Source organism: Rhinolophus sinicus, chromosome 15 (assembly GCF_057876585.1).
Source record: "Rhinolophus sinicus isolate RSI-liver-muscle chromosome 15, RSI-T2T, whole genome shotgun sequence".
NCBI classification, from domain to species: Eukaryota; Metazoa; Chordata; class Mammalia; order Chiroptera; family Rhinolophidae; genus Rhinolophus; species Rhinolophus sinicus.
In genome coordinates this window covers 78803554-78820835 of record NC_142515.1, presented here as the reverse complement: position 1 = coordinate 78820835, position 17282 = coordinate 78803554, and positions in this window count along the sequence as shown.

Sequence of the window (17282 nt, the reverse complement as noted above, 5' to 3'; positions counted from 1 at the left end):
TATAGGGTTTTCAAATCTTTGTTGCTAATCCATTTCTCCGTATTTCCATAAATTTCCTCAATCCCTGGTTACATACTGCTATTCAAAATAAATCTGAGTAATTTGGAATTCAATTACATAGCTTTGCTTCTCCTGAATTGACACTCATAAAATCAATTTTAATTCTGTTATATATAGTTAAGTAAAATATGTTATGAGGTATTGGATCAAATGTATAGTCTTATTTCTTTTGACTACTACTTCAGTAATTGAATTATTTTTGGAAAAGGCAATCAAATTAGTTTCTCGTAATTATAGACTGTTGATTGTTCGTTTTTCATGTCCTGTATGACACTTAAGTGAGAGTGGTTGTTTTTCTACAAAGCATTTTCTGTTATTTTACTAGAAGCTAAAGCAATCTTATTTACCCAAGTGACCTGTTTCACAATCTGTTTTTAAGAACAATGACAAATAAAGACTGTTTATCTTATGGTTCCAAAACAGAAGCTATATTCTTTTCCTAGTTGATAGATTTATACTGCGGAGAAACAATGGCAGATATTCTTAAGAAATGTTAGTTTAAGTAAAGCAAGAGTCCACCAAGCAAAACCATGTGGATAAACAGAAATCTCTGCTTCTTCTCTCCTAGTCTACAAATTGAGTTAACAGAATAAAAGTCATAGAGCCCATGTATCTAATTAGGTCAAACAGCATTCCATTTCAATGAAAAAGTAATCAGACCAGCTATTTAATTCACTTACTCATTAAACGAACATTTATTGTATATCTGCTGTGTACCCATAGCTGACTAAGACTTAAATGCCCTAAGCTGTAAAAAGATTATGAGTTACCATACTTTTCTTTTTTTATTTTCCCCAAATAAAACTGGTACCCACTTCCAAAACATCGAAATAAACTCCTACTGGATCTGATCTACTAGATAACAGCTATTAACTATGGGCAAAATAAAGTAAAATAATGCCCTGATGGTACTGAAGGGTGAAGAAAAAGCAGGTAGAAGAATCCATCATAGAACATGTATAGATTTTTTTAATGGCTTTTAACTGGCAAGTAGGATGAAGGCGGCACCAAGTGAAGCACCTAAAACTTTGACATAAAACCCACATATTTCTGGCCAGAAGAAAAAGAAGACAGAGTTCATAACTACCATAGATGGTAGAAAGCAAGGGAATGCATCTCAGGGAAAGAGAAGCACAGAGCATAGCTACCATGCTGTATGCATAATCTCTGCCAAAGTCTCTAGCTGCCCCATGAATGTATGTATAAAGCAGAATTAAAGCAATGCAGCTAAATTGAAAATTGAAAAATGATTTGAACTGCCACTAAAAAGAGAGTTTTAAGTTTGAATATCAGCAAGTAAATTATCTGATAAAACTCTCATACTAGGAATATAACAGAATCAAGAGTTTCCACAAAATAATATTCACAATGCCTAGGATAAAATCCAAAATTACTCAACATACAGACAGGAATAGAATATACAAATCATTCTTAAGAGAAAAGATAAGCAACCAAGACTATTGATGAAATAACCTAGATATTGCAATTAGCAGACAAGAATTTTAAAACAACTGTTATAACTATGCTCAGAGAAGTAGAGGGAAATATGCTTGCATATTTGAAAAGATAGGACACCTCAACAATGATATATAAACAATAAAAAAAGGACTAAATGGAAATTCCAAAACCAGATATGTAGAACACAGAAAAGAAAGAAAAACAAGATTGGGAACAAAATGAACAGACTTTCAAAAATCTGAGGACAATATTCAATGTCTAACAGACATGAATAAAATTCAATAATGAGAGGTCAGAGAGTATGAAACATACAACTTATTGGAAGAAACAGTGCCCTAAAACTTCTCAAATTTGATGAAAGACATATGAAATTGAACATTTAGGAAGCTTAGTAAAATCCAAGCAGGACATATACTAAGAAAACCATGGCATAGTCAAACTGCTGATAACTAGAATTAAAGGAAACCTTGAAAGCAGCCAAACAAAAATGACATATTACATACATTCAGAAGAACTGTGATTAAAAATGTATCAGTAGCTATGACAAACAGGAGTTCTGGCACACTTGTCTTTTCATTGTTCAAAAAAAATACTCTCAACTAAGGATTCCATATCTAGTGAAAATATTTTTCTTCAAACCTGAAGATGAAATAAGGACATTTTCATATTTTTAAATAATACTAAGAGAAGTCTTTGCCAGTATAACTCCTCTACAAGAATTGTTTTAAAATTTTATTCAGTTGGAGTGAAAGGACTCCAGGCTGAAACTTGAATCTTCAGAAAGAACTAAAGAGCATCAGAGATGGCAACTATCCAGGGGGTAAATATAAAAGACTATCCTTATAAATATATCTGTGCAACCCAAACCCCTATCAGGATATAGAATATAATCATTACCTCAGAAAGTTCCATCAGGCCCCTTCTGTATCAACTCTCTCTCCCAGGAGGAAATCCATGTTCCAGGGTTTTCGCCCCATAGATTTATTTTGCTGATTAGTTCTCCCCATCCTAGAATTCCAATAAATTCAGGATAAGATCCTGAAACACATTTAAGAGAAAATAGTTGTGAAAACCTTTTATTTTGCAAGGCTGGGGCATATCCAGTCTGTACTGTATAGTTAGTCCATTCTTCAATGGCCCAAGATTCTCTTTAAATATTAACCCCTAAACAGGGTTTCCCTGGGTACTCAGAACAGGCATTGGTTGTGTGGAAGAGAAAGCTACCGTGCTCCTGAACTTGAGTGAAAGTGAAAAGAACAAAGTCTAGTCTTCCCATGGATAAAGTTTCACTATTTTATACTTCCAATACCAAGTTTATAGCCTAGAAAGGAAAGCACCATTAGAGGGGGTAAAGTTGAAGATATAGACAAAAAAAAAGAATGTTCTGAGCAAGTTCCTGGAGAAGATGGTGTCAAAGGACAGACTGGCCTTAAAAGTTAGAAAGGACATCTTATCTCCTGAGACTGGAAAAAAGAGGATAAGATTTATGATGAAATAAAACCCTTTAAAGTATAGTAGATTCAAGGAACTAAAACATAGCTACCTTGATGAATTGACAATCACTGCAGTAAAAAACGGCTGAACCAGGAGAATCAGGGGAGGCAGGCATTAATTACAGAAGGAGTAGCGATTTGAAGGTCAAAACAATTAAACCCTGTGCACCAAATAAACCACAGTGGCTCAAGCACAACAGAGCAACTACTAGAAAATAACGCTGGATCCCAACTTCACTCCTTAAAGCACAATTTCAGTCTAGATTTCAATATAGAGAATAACACCATAGACGTACTAGAATAAAATAACCGTTATGATATAGTACAACCCATTGCACACTTTTAAGATTAAACAATGTGTCATGATGCCACACATCATTTTTTTAAGAAAACGTCCAGCATTTTATATCCTCTTTCTGCCTGGATACTCGCTCTGCTGTCTCAGCTCTGTTTTTACAGGTTGACTATGGTGGTGAACTTCGCTGAGACAGTCTGTAAACTGCAGAGATTAAAACCTGACCTGACCTATGAATTGAGATTGCAAGAATTGGCCAGAGTAGCCAGTTAGGGAGTGCTTCACTCTCACAGTCCTCACGGGGGGTGAGGGGGCTGGCTACACATTTTATCTGTTGAAGCATTTGGAGCCATAGTATATTGCAATTCAATTCAATTGCTCCAAAGTGTATTTTGTTTAATTCAAGCAATAACAAGAATCCACTGAGAAAAGAAACCATATTAGAGATAAAAACAAAAGGAATGGAGGCATTTTAGGCTCTGAAGACGCTTAGTTTCTGAGAGCTGATTTTGACTGCTGAGAACTTTCCATTCTGAACCTCTCCACCTTTCTCCTCCATGGATGTTTGGCTCTTTCTTTCCACATTTCTCATTCTGGAATATTCAAATCACTCATTGAAATCAGAAGAATATTCCAGATGGGCACCTGGCCTTTCTTCTTCTGACCAAATTAAGTATCATGTTATCCCTTTTATTCCTCCCAATTTGAGCATTTATAAAAACAATAAAATCAAACTTCTGCTTCAGTAAGTAGCTCACAAAACAATTGAATCAGCTTTATACATCTTGTCTTCATTCTATAAAACTGTTTTTGAAATTATTTTAAAATTAGGGGGATAAGGAACATCCACACCGTAGGTGGACTGCTTTTTACTTCAGAAAAAACTAAATTACAGCAAACATGACTCGTGGGTGGGATAGCAGATACAAGATATACTATCCTAGAAGGCCTTGGAATTAATTTTACCACTGTGTAACACACAATAAGATATTGCTGCCCGCCTGGCATCCTGAAAGTTCTAGAGCAGGGCGCCAGCAGCACAGAACCATTGGGTCAACCCTTCTAGCTGCAGTTTTGTATGTGTTGGTTCTCTGCTCATCTTCAGGAACCTGTCTAAGAAACACCGGGGTGTGTGAGGAGTGAGGGGTGGGGTCCAACCTCTCTTGTGGACATGAGAGCAGGAGATTTCTCACCATCCACCCTTCATATCACCTTGATGGTTCCTCCCTCTTCCCTGGACTTTGGGCATCTCGAAGGTGCTTTGTTAGAGAAAGGCTATAAAGCCTGTGCTTTAACTGCTTTAAAAGGCTGAGATAAGAATCCTGTTCAATCTGTGTTGACTCACACTGAACACACTGTCTGCTGCCCCGGGACGGCCGCTGAGAGGCATCGCTAGGTCACAGGCTGCATTTATAACAACCAGTTCTTCAGCCCTGTCCTGACGTCCTCCCCCAGGGAACTCAGCTCAAACGTGAACTTCAACATCCCCTTCCATGCTTTAGGTGGATAAGAGTCTGAGCAGACCTTCACCTGAAGTCTGTGCTGTCATTTTCGCTGTTACTTCCTGAGGCTCTTTTTCCAGCTGACGGTGTTAAGTTTGGAGAGGAGCTATGATGCTACAGATGAACATTCTGCCCTAAAGGCCCTAGAGGCTGCGATTCAAGCACAGTGACCAAAGCAGCCCGGAGTCCCCCTAGTTTACCAAGGTCAAGGTAAATGAGGTGGGGAGCAGAACAGTCTGGCTGGATGTCACTCACAAATTAGAAATGGGAAGTTTACCTTAAATCTTTGGCCCAGACGCTACTGGCACACATGGTCACAGGTTATGACTGTCACCCAGGGCAGGCTGGCTTCAGGGCCATGTGTCCTGTGCAGTTGCATAAGGTCCCATGTTCAGAAGTGCCCTGTGCTTGGTTTAATGCTCTTCTGTCACTGTCTTAAATGACTGATGATTTTTAAATAAAGGCTTTGGATTTCCATTGTGCACAGGGTCCTGCAAATTACTCTGCCAGTCCTGTTGTCACTTCTGCATCTATGTCACGAGGCAAGCAAGGGCGGGGAGAGGAAGGGTCCATTGAAGCCAAAGTGGCTGATAATCAATTATGGCTGTGAGGGTGCAATGATTCTTTTCTCCAGCACATTTTAAAATTATGCCCTGTGACGCCTCAATTACTACCTGCTCTAGTTCAAAGAATAAGCTGAACAACAGTAAAACACATGCTCGTGCCTTTTTTTCATGCTCACTGGAAAGATCCATTTTATGTGATGAAGCTCCAGGGGAGGAATATGGTTTTACATCAGGTCCTTGGAGAGAGGCTGGGAAAGAGTGACTCTAAAGGAAGTGAAGGTGACTCTAGGAAAGAATGAAATGAGATCTTTCACATTCAGGAAGATGTAAAAGCAAAAATAGGATGACATCCCCAGGAAATGACCCAGTTCCCCTCCTACTGGCAGAATCAGCCTAGTTCCATGATGCAGAATCGTGACAGGAAAGGGGTACAGGATTGCAAAGCCCTCAGAAAAGAGTCAAGATTCCAGCCTGAACAAATAAGAGGTTTGTTGTCAACAGAGACAGAAGACAGCAATTCAGCAAATGCAGCTGCTCCACCCCGCCCGCCACTACCCCTCCACCCCCCAAAAAAAAATCAGCACTTGTTGCATGCAAGGGTGAGCCGAGGAGAAAGAAAGCAAGCTACTGACTCCTGGGAAGCATGTTCAGCGTGTATGTTGCGTATGTGTGGGGGGCGGCGAGAAGAAATGGAAGTCACGTCTGCGGGGGAATATTGAGAAAGTTGGGAGGATAAATACAGAAGCAAGCAGGCCCCGATGTGCCCGTGCTGGGAAAGGAACAGACTTTAATATCTGCAGGTGATGGGAATGAGCAGCACAGTCTCCGGTGATCCAGGAATTCTCATGACTTCCATTGGTGAACTCCTTCAAGTTTGATGTATGCTATGTAGTATTTTCTCTTAATTAAACTTCTTAATTAAACTTTATAGCAGAAACACTTGTCTTTTATTTCAGAGAGCCCCAGGAGTGCTGGAAAAGGGAAATGTACCACCAGGAATTGTTCCATAAAAGCAATTACCTGAAGGAATTTATAAAACAAATGTACTGATTCAGGTGTTACACATGCCATTAGTCACATTCGAAAAATCTTAATAGAAACAAAACATTTTTATCCTCTGTGGATGATATCAGCTCGAAAGAGAAAGTTGTTTCAATGCTGAAATGATGACTGTAGATGCTATAACAGTGGAAAGAGCGTCCGACTGTTGATTCTGGATATAATTTCCCTTCTGCTACAACCTAACTACAGGACATTAGCCTGTGTGGCCCTCAACTGAAAAGGGACATGTTTAGTCCAGTGGTTCTCAAACCAGCAACATCAGCATCACTTAGGAACTTACCAGAAATACCAATTCTGAAGCTCCATCCAAGACCTACCGAGTCAGAAATTCTGGGGGCACAGCCTTGCAGCCTGTTTTAACAAGTTCTCCAAGATATTCCAATACACCCTGAAATTCAAACACTATTTAATTTGATGGACTCCAGCTCTCTTGACAGCTCGGAAATCTTATAGCACTGCCACTGTCTTCATCATCGTCATCAGTAATACATATCAAGAGCAAACTCCGTGTGCCCCCACCTTCTTTTCTAAGCAATTTATGTATAATGACCCATTTAATCATTCTGGGAAGTAAACTCTAGTCACCACTTGGCAAATGAGGTATGAAGGGGTTTGGTAGCCATGGCCAAAATGCACCACCAAGATCCTTCTTCAAGGAAGGGTTTGTTCCTCCAGCTGTCGGCAACTTTAGGGTTTTCTTCAGCTTCAGAGAGCGCCTTACCCAAGGATACATCCTTCTAGGGAAGTACTAAATCAAATACTAAATCACAAAAGGGCATAGAATCTTGACCCCACTGTGGGACAACTCTGACAAGCATATATGCTAAGAGATCCCCATGGGGTTGGCCAAGCCTTTGTCAGGCATGTATTACAGTTTGATTTCTCCCTGTCTTCTTGTCTTGCTTGCTTCCCCTTCCTTTCATGTGTGGATCCCTGAATACCTTGCACACCAAACTTCTCAGTGTCTGCTTCTGGAAAACCCATTTTACAATAAGAGCTGATAGAAAGTGTGAAGCCAGGAATTGGTAAAGCCAGGTTTCAAATCCAGGCAGGTGGACTCTAAGCCTTAGACTCTTAACTATTTATTATCTTGCCCAATAATTTGTCCCCCACTTGGGTTTATAAGTTAACTATCCAAATATTTGAACATGAGATTTTAGATACAATTTTACAAATGAGGAAACTCAGGCTAGAAGGGATTGCCCCAGGTGACCCCTGGTTGGTAGTGAACAAGCACTGATTGGTCGGAGATGTCCTGACTCCCACTGATCCACTGTCATGTCACCTCCCACCTTAAGGAAATGTTCACATATCATACCAGTGAGATAAGGTCTTCTTTTATCATTGTCTTGGGGAACACTTGACACAACACCGAGGAGACATTACAAATGATAACAAGAAATACAAAGGATGATAAAAGACTACTATCAACTATGATATACCAACAAAGTACATAACGTAGCAGAAATGCACAAATTACTAGAAACATACAACCTACCAAAACTAAACCATAAAGGCACAGAAAACCTGAACAGATTGATAATAAGCAATGAGATTGAATCAAAACGAAAAATCTTCCAACAAAGAAAGCCAAGGACCAGATGGCTTCACTGGTAAATTCTACCAAACGTTTAAAGAAGAACGAACACCAATCCTTCTCAAACTCTTTCAAAAAATAGATGAGGAGGGAACACATCCAAACTCATTATGTGAGGCCAGAATAAACCTAATATGAAAGCCAAACAAAGATACTGTAAGAAAACTACAGGCCAACATTCATTCAGATGAATATACAAGGTCTGACAATTTGATAAGCGAACTCCTAGAAAAAGCGCCACACACCTCACTGCTGAATATCACTATGGTCACCTTCGAAGTACTCCCCTTGGGAAGCTATACACCGATCGATGCCAGTGCTAGTCCACCCTTCAAAGCAATTTTGGAACTCTTTTTCTGGAATGGCCATCAGAGCTGTCCTCGTGTTACCCTTGATGTCCTAAATGTCATCAAAATATCTTCCTTTCAATATTTCCTTTACTTTCAGGTAAAGAAAGAGTCATTGGGGGCCAGATCAGGGGAGTAGGGAGGGTGTTCCAATACGGTTATTTGTTTCCTGGCTAAAAACTCCCTCACAGACAGTGCCGTGTGAGCTGGTGCATTGTCGTGATGCAAAAGCCACAATTTGTTGGTGAAAAGTTCAGGTCGTCTAACTTTTTCACGCAGCCTTTTCAGCACCTGCAAATAGTAAACTTGGTTAACTGTCCAGTTGGTACAAATTCATAATGAATAATCCCTCTGATATCAAAAAAGGTTAACAACATCATTGCAACAAGTTTGTGAACTTAATTGTCACACCTCATATAGTGTCAGATGGGTACTAGATTTATCAGGTTGGTAGATGGGAGGCAGGTAGGGGACAGGGTGAAAAATGTGAAGGCATTAAGGAATATAAAAATGATAGTTACAAAGTACTCACAGGGATGTAAAGTACAGCATAGGGAACGTAGTCAATAATATGGTAATAACTATGTATAGTGCCAGTTGGGCACTATACTAGTCGGGGTATCACTTCTTAAATTATATAAATGTTTAAACACTATGCTGCACACCTGAAATCAATATAAAGTAGTATTGAATATCAACTGTAATTGAAAAACTCAAACAGAGGGGAAAAATGTGAAGTGAAATAATTTCCAGGTATAAAACAAATAAGTCATGGGGATGTAACGTACAGCATAGGAAATATAGTCAGTAATATTGTGATAGCATTGTACAGTGTTAGATGGTTGCTGGACTTATCATGGTGATCACTTCTTTAGATATGTAAATGCTGAATAACTGTTGTATAAATCTGAGACTAATACTGTATGTTAGCTATATTAGCTATATTTCAATAAAAATCTTTTTGAGAAATGAAATCCTGCTATATGCAACAACATGGATGAAGCTTGAGGGCATTTTGCTAAGTGAAACAAGCCAGTCACAAACGGACAAACACTGCGTGATTCCACTTAGATGAGGTGTTTATAATAGTCAAAGTCATTAATGAGAGAGGGGAACAGTGATTACCAAGAACTGGGGAAAGAGGGAAATAGGGAGTTGTTTTCAATGGGTATAATGCTTCAGTTACACAAAATGAATAAGTTTTAGTGATCAACAGGGTGCCTCTAGTTAACAATACTGTGTTGTGCACTAAAAATATTTGCTACAAGGGTAGCTCTCACGCTAGGTGTTCTTACTTTCAAAAACCAAAAACAAAAGAGGGTGAAGGAAACTTTTGGAGATAATGGTTATGCTTATTATCTTGATTGTGGTGATGGTTTCACAGGTGAGTGTATATGTCAGAACACATCAAATCACACATATTACATAAGTGCAATATTTTGTGTACCCATTATACTTTAATAAAGCTGTTTTTAAAACCTGAAGTATAATTTCTGATTATACATGAAACAAAGAAATCAAAGTTTTTAAAGCAAGTAGTCATCACCAAAAAAGAATCCTCACTGCAAAGAAATGCCCAAAAACGTCACGAGCAGCATAAGTGTTTTCATGCAATGATGCTCAATATTGGCTGCTCATCAGAATTATTGTAGATTCTAGTAACTGGTGCAGTTTAACAGACTCAGGGTGTAGTCTGGGTATCAGGAATGATTTTTTAAAGCTCGCCAGGTGATGCTAATATTCAGTGAAGATCGGGAACTACTGCCTCGGGGTAAACTCAATTTTCATTACACAGCAAGCAGTTCCTTACAGGAGAAAGCACTTTTGTATCATAAATGTGGAAACCATTTAAATATATCATTTCCTACAGTGAGTTACTTCATAGATGTAATAAATGAATACAAGAGATTCATCCCAATAGTGATGAGACACAAAACTAAACACGTATTTCTGTTGTAAAACGGTTGCGCACACATTTTACCCACTACTTTCTCTCTTCCTTCCATGACAAATTCAGCCTCATTGGGATCTCAACAACCAAAGCTACTGTTGGTCATCCTGAGAATCATACGAATATTCTAGGCTAGTGGCTCTATCCTAATAGTAAAACAGAGAACTGTATAGAACTTAACACCTCACACAGGATTTCAAGGACATTATCACACTTCATATCTGTGGATGAAACTCCATGAGGTTGCTGTGAGCAGTTGTGACTTTATTATATAGAACTAGAGAGGTTTAGCAATCTGCCCAATGTCACTGTTCTTTTCCCTTTCTCTGAAATTCCTCAGAAAATGCTCTGGTAGCATCAAGGACTATGAAAAAGAAAACTGCTGAGTCAGCATAGAAATGACCACCCCCCCCCCTTTTTTTTTTTGGTCGTGAATACAGGCAGGACACAACTGGGTAGGGGAGAAATGGGATTCCACCACAGAAGAGAAGCAGTGTTGGCGAGTCTGTATCTCAGTCCTGGAAGCAGAACTCCTAAGATGCAACCCCAGTGAGACACACAATGTCGTGACAAACAAGACACAAGTCAAACAGTTCTTGACTCGCTGGATTCTTTTCCTTGTCCCTGAACGAGGACATGAGCTCAGAACTATCTCATGATGTACTCTTCAGGCACGTGGCCTAGGTAAGTGACAAAATATTTGAGAACCCATTACTCATTCAAAACCTTTATGCAACAAGTATTTACTGAATATCAGCTATGTACAAAGCACTAGACACTCAATGGGAAGAGACAGAAATATGAAGTAAATACTGATCCTTAAATAAATCTACATTCACATAGAGACCATAAGACAAACGTGCAGCTATGACATAGGAGAAGCACAGAGAAAATGCAATGAGATTTTCAGATTAGATAAATTACATCTGGATGTATAGATGATAGATTCAGGCTTGGTGGGAAAATATAAGGAAACAGACCAGTTCACCAAAAAGCCAACCTGCTAAAGGATCAACTTTCCAAAAGCCCTAAATGAGCTGATCATTGTAGAGGACGAGGTCCTAGATGTGAAAAAGACACTGAAGAGTAGATAGAGAGGGGTAGACTAGGACTTCCCGACCTTGGGAATCAATGAGAAAGGGAATCCATATTTTAGAATGTCACATAGGGCATGCATGACAAACAGAGAATCATTTTTGCTTGGCTAGGCTAGAGCAAAGAGTGTTTAAAAGGGAATAAGAGAAAAATAAAAAGAGAATAGTTGCAAGATGAGATCATGAAGAACCAATGTATCTGGCTAAGGAGGTCTGAGATTTAGACAGTGCCCACTTTTTCCAGCAAGGAAGTGACATGGCCAGAGCTCCGTTTCCAGAAGTTTATAATGGTCTCAAGGAAAGATTGGAAAGGGAGTCCAAACAGGAAGTTACAGCAGATATAACAAAGGCCTCACCCATCAGCAGTCACATGTATGCTGGAATAAATATTTCACTCAAGAAACCAGACTGGGGCCGGCTCAGTGGCTCAGGCGGTTAGAGCTCCGTGCTCCTAACTCCGAAGGCTGCTGATTCGATTCCCACATGGGCCAGTGGGCTCTCAACCACAAGGTTGCCAGTTCAATTCCTCGACTCCCGCAAGGGATGGTGGGCAGCGCCCCCTGCAACTAAAAAATTGAACACGGCACCTTGAGCTGAGCTGCCACTGAGCTCCCGGATGGCTCAGTTGGTTGGAGCATGTCCTCTCAACCACAAGGTTGCCGGTTCGACTCCTGCAGCAGATGGTGGGCTGTGCCCCCTGCAACTAGAAAACGGCAACTGGACCTGGAGTTGAGCTGCGCCCTCCACAACTAAGACTGAAAGGACAACAACTTGAAGCTGAACAGAACCCTCCACAACTAAGATTGAAAGGACAACAACTTGACTTGGAAAAAAAGTCCTGAAGTACACACTGTTCCCCAATAAAGTCCTGTTCCCCTTCCCCAATTAAAAAAAAAATTAATAAATAATAAATTTAAAAAAAGAAAAAGAAACCAGAATGGCCAGTGCATAGGGGGCGGGTTGAAAAATAAGATTAGGCTGAAGAGCGGGATGAGAGTGTGGAGTACCTGAGAAGGTAAGCAGAGACGAGGTTGCCAGGCTTCTCCGCTCTGCAGCTGTGGCTTTAGATAAACCAGTGGACCTCTCTGCATCTCAGACCCCTCACTTACTACAAGAAGGAAGTGAAGCCACCGGGAGGTTTACCCAGTCTCCCATTTTGCAATCTCATGATTTAATACAATTTCCCCAGAGAAAGCCACTGTATGTTCCTGAGCAGGAAAACAAGATGAAAGGGACTGTTTAAAAGCAGGAGGCTATCAGCAAATACCTATTGTAGGTATTACTGTGTTGATAACACTCTCAGCATAATGCCTTCCATCCCGATGTCATATTTCAGTTTCTTAGGAAAGCTTTTGATATACACCGACCATGCAGCATGTATCACTGCTGAAGACAGGCAGTATGTTTCTCTGGTAGAAAGTATAATGGTATCATTGCAAAATGGATTCAGATGAGCATTTCAAAAGGAGCGCCTAAGGTGGTAAAATATGTAACCTCACTCATGAACTGTTCAGCAGCCAGAGATACAGCTACCCTTCATTTAGTCACCATATTATCGAGCATTGCTATTGTGCCAGGCATAGAGCGCTAGGTGAGGAAATGAGCGGTAAATCAAAAGAATGTGGGCTCTTCCTTCACGAAGCTTACGATCTAGGAGACAGATAAACATACATATTCAAACTGCCAGCAATACTATGAAAAAAATAATAATATTGGGACGATGAGCAGTCTAAGCACCTGATTTAGACTGGAAAGTAGGAAAGACTGACAAATCTCCCATGAGAGAGAAATGTTTAAGCTGAGACCTGAGGGTGAGAAGTCAGCTAGGCCAAAATAGGGAGAACATCGGGGACGGCGGGATCACATTTCCTTTTTCTTGCTGTTAGACGATAGTGAAGACTGAGGCCAGCCCACTGTGACAGCTGGCCCACCAGAGGTCTCTCCATGAGCTTCTCTAACACCACCCCCAGCTCTTTCTGGATCTGATGGTCCCCACATAACTCTTCCCTGACCTCTTCCCTCCGATATTAACGAGGAAGGTACCTGGACCTTGGAATATTGCTTTTATTCCTTTCTTTTCTTCAACATCATTTTGAAAATCATTAAAAAGTGTTTGTTTGTTTTTAAGCCAAAAGTAAAAACTACCCAAAATATTTGTAGATCAACTGTTTCGATATTATATCATACAGATATTGGAAGTCTCCCTTTTTCACAATCCTCTTCCCCTGACATGCAATCTTATTTGCACAACCTTCTTACTCTTGTTAATATTATACATTAGGCATTTCCTTCTCAACCTTTTCCTGTTTACTCAGACCTGATTTTTTTTTTTTACATTACATTTCAAATGTCAAAATTCCCAGTATGTATATTCCCGAGACGTATATATAATACCACCTAGTTTCGGAAAGAGAGAAGTTACCACTATTTAAAAAAAATTCTATTATCAACCCAATGTTTTCCTCACAAGGGCTTTAAGTCTGAAAAACTTCTGAAGATTCTGAACTGATAAAAGACTTACTTGGACTGACAGCAAGATTACTGTCAATCGGCAGGGAGACCAGGAACCAGACCTCTGGAACAGATCAACTTCTTCTGGGATTAACTGTCCTTAGGATATGTATGTATAATATTTACACACCAAATTGTATCCAGGATAGTAAAGTTTAAATTTTAAAATGCAACAGTGCTATATTATGATAATTTGTTTGGAAAAGAAAGAAAAATGAGGACTATCTTAGTGTAATAAATAGCTGAGTAGGTAGCCTTTACTTCATAAAAATCAACATACTTTTAAGAGTTAAGAGCAATGAATGAATGAGATAAAAGCACCGGAAGTACATCCTATGATCAATATACTTAATAAGAATTCTCAAAGATGTAAGAAATAGAAACATTTAATAAGCAGTATCAGCATGTGAAAGAACAATATACAAATAGTAACAGGCGTTTGTTGTCTAGTATCACAAGGAAAAATGAGACATAAGAACAGGCCTGAATGTCATTAGAAAAAGTTAGGTTAAGAAACGCAAGCAAAGTAAATTGATTAATGTCAGAAAAATAATGTTAATGCAAATAAGCACGTAAGTGCACAATGTTTCACATGCTCTTTCAAATATGTCTCCAAATTAGTCTCCTCTTAAATTCTCGTTGTCCAAAAAAAACAAACTGTGTTGCAACTTCCCTCATCCCACATGCTCACTTGTTTCAGTAACCAAGCAAAGCCACTTTCATTGTTCAGTTCCCCAGGAAGATGGAAGGTCTTAAATGTTTTTCTGTGATATACGTACCATTGTACTTTGAAAGTACAGGTCTTGGAGTGGAAAGTTTACATTACAAAGAGCACAAGGGTGGAGATGCAAGTCTGCAGCAGGTTGGTTCATTACTGCAATAAAGACCTCACAAGGGAATAATCTGCGGTTGCAGGAAGCTACCACCAGAGGGGGAGTGTGAGCCATAAAGAAGGAGCAGAGCCATAGACAACCCTTTGTTAAAAGAGCAGTTTGAAAGAGAAACGTTTAGCTTATTTATGTATGAGTTTTGTGACATGTAGATGTTTATTTATAATTCAATAGTTAATATGTACAAATAAAGGTATAAAGAATAAAAGGTAACACCTATGTACCCTACTTAGTTTAAGAAATAGGACATAGGGTCAAGATGGAGGAGCAGGTAAACGCTGTGCTTACCTCCTCTCAGGACCACATCAATTACAACTAAACTGTAGAACAACCACCATTGAGAATTGCTTAAAATCTTGTTGAATCGAAGCACTACAACTACAGACATACAAAAGAAGCCACCTCAAGACTGATAAGAGGGGCAGAGACGCAGAATGAGCTGGTCCCACACCTGCGTGTGACCATTAAAAACTGGGATATCTCAGCTGTGGACGTCCCCTCCTAAGAGCGAGGTGTCCCAGGCCTTCCCCAGACCAGGATTTCAGTGCTGGGAAGAGACATCCCCATAATTTCTGGCTGTGAAAACCTGTGGAGATTGTGGCTGAGTGAGAAGGGCAGCTGCAATTCCAAAAGCTCCTTTTAAAGGGCCCCACGCATGGACTTACTCATTGATAGACTCACTCACTCTGAGCTCCAGCGCTGGGGCAGCAGCTTGGAAGGCACCAGGGACATGCTGGGAAGAACCGAATTGACTAGCTTCAGGGTGAGGGGTAGAGGGGCAGCTTTCTCCCAGACAGAGGAGCTGGCAGAAGCTGTTGTCTTTGTTAAGCCATCCCCATCCCTGCATGCAGACGCAGGCAGGCGCCATATCAGAGTCTCCGTCTAACTGGCTAACACCTTTCATCTGCCCCGCACTACTGATTCCGTGAGACCACCTCCCACCCAACTTTCAGGCACCACCAAGCCGCTTCCAGTGGCTTTTGTGTATAAACGGCCTACCTTAGCTCATGCTTCAGACATTCCTAAAATCTCTCAAAGGTTCACAAAACCCAAACAAGCAGCACCTGGCTTCAGCAGGTCCCATACCTCTGGCTGGGCAGCCTTAAGCCTGGCAATAGGGACAGCTGGCCTTGGTTCATAGCTTGGCCTAAAAAGGCACCTCCAAGCACAGCGTGGGCAGTGGCCATCTCTGGATTGCTTTGTGGCTCATGCCAGGTGGTGCCAGGCAGGGCACAGACTGTAGCTGAACTTGGCCGGCGGCAGGGCCCCTCCCAGAAGGCCCCTGGACTGGCAAACCCAGTGGCCAGCTTCGGAATGGGCTGGAACATTACAAAGCCACCTCCAACAATGGCACATCCACAGGGCAGAATGGGCAGGCACCAGAGCCCCCTAAAGTGACCTCTGCTCTGTAGGGTCAGCCCTTGTACAACAGCTCCTCCACCGTGGTCACAGCCAGTCCTCACAACCCATCAGCCTGAGGGTCAATCCCTCCCACTGACATGCAAACAGCAATCAAGTCTCAAATACAACAGAAGGGCACACACACCCACCCAAGGGATACACCTGGAGCACCCGGCTCTGGTGACCAAGGAGACTGCACCATTGCGTCCCACAGGGCCCCTACTACATAAGGCCACTCTGCTAAGACCGGGAGGCATAGCATCCCCACGTGGAAACAAACACAGGGAGGCAGCCAAAATGGGGAGACAAAGAAACAAGTCCCAAATAAAAGAACAGAGCATAGCTCCAGAAAAAAACTAAACAAGATGGAGAAAAGCAATCTACAAAATGCAGAGTTCCAAACACCGGTTATAAGGGTGCTCAATGATCTCAGTGAGAACTTCAACTTCACCCTTGGTTTGATTCGTGGCCCCACTCAGAGAGTCTGAGAAAAAACAACAACAACAAAACAAACAAGGAAAATCCTATAAGAACAGAATGAAACACATAGCAAAACAGATTCACAGAGCAACTGGGACACATAAATAAGAGAATACAATGGAAAGAAAATGAGACAAGAAACAAGATTTTCCAGGAAGGTTCCATGAGTGTAGGGTTATTAGCCCCATCTTGTGGCCTTTTCAGAGATTGCCTCTAAGATAATTTTTGAACCAGTAACCGTAATTTGAGACCTAGTTGTTGAGTAGATATAGAAAAACGGGTCTCAAACTTTGGTGTTCCTGAGAATCATCTGGGGAGCGTGTGACAATGCAGATTCCTGGGCCTGTCTCCCAGATAGATGAGTAGATTGACGTGGGCCCAGGAATCTGTGCTTTCAAAAAGTTCCCCAGCTGACTGTAGGAGGATCATGCACCATATATAAGAAACACTTCAGAAGCCAATGAGAATTAGTGGTATTCATCCCCTTGGCACTGTGGGGAAAGGACTATTCTGAGGAAACGGTTGGAAGGAAATTGTCAAGAACTAGAAAGGGTCAGAGATTTTAGCCTCCTTGC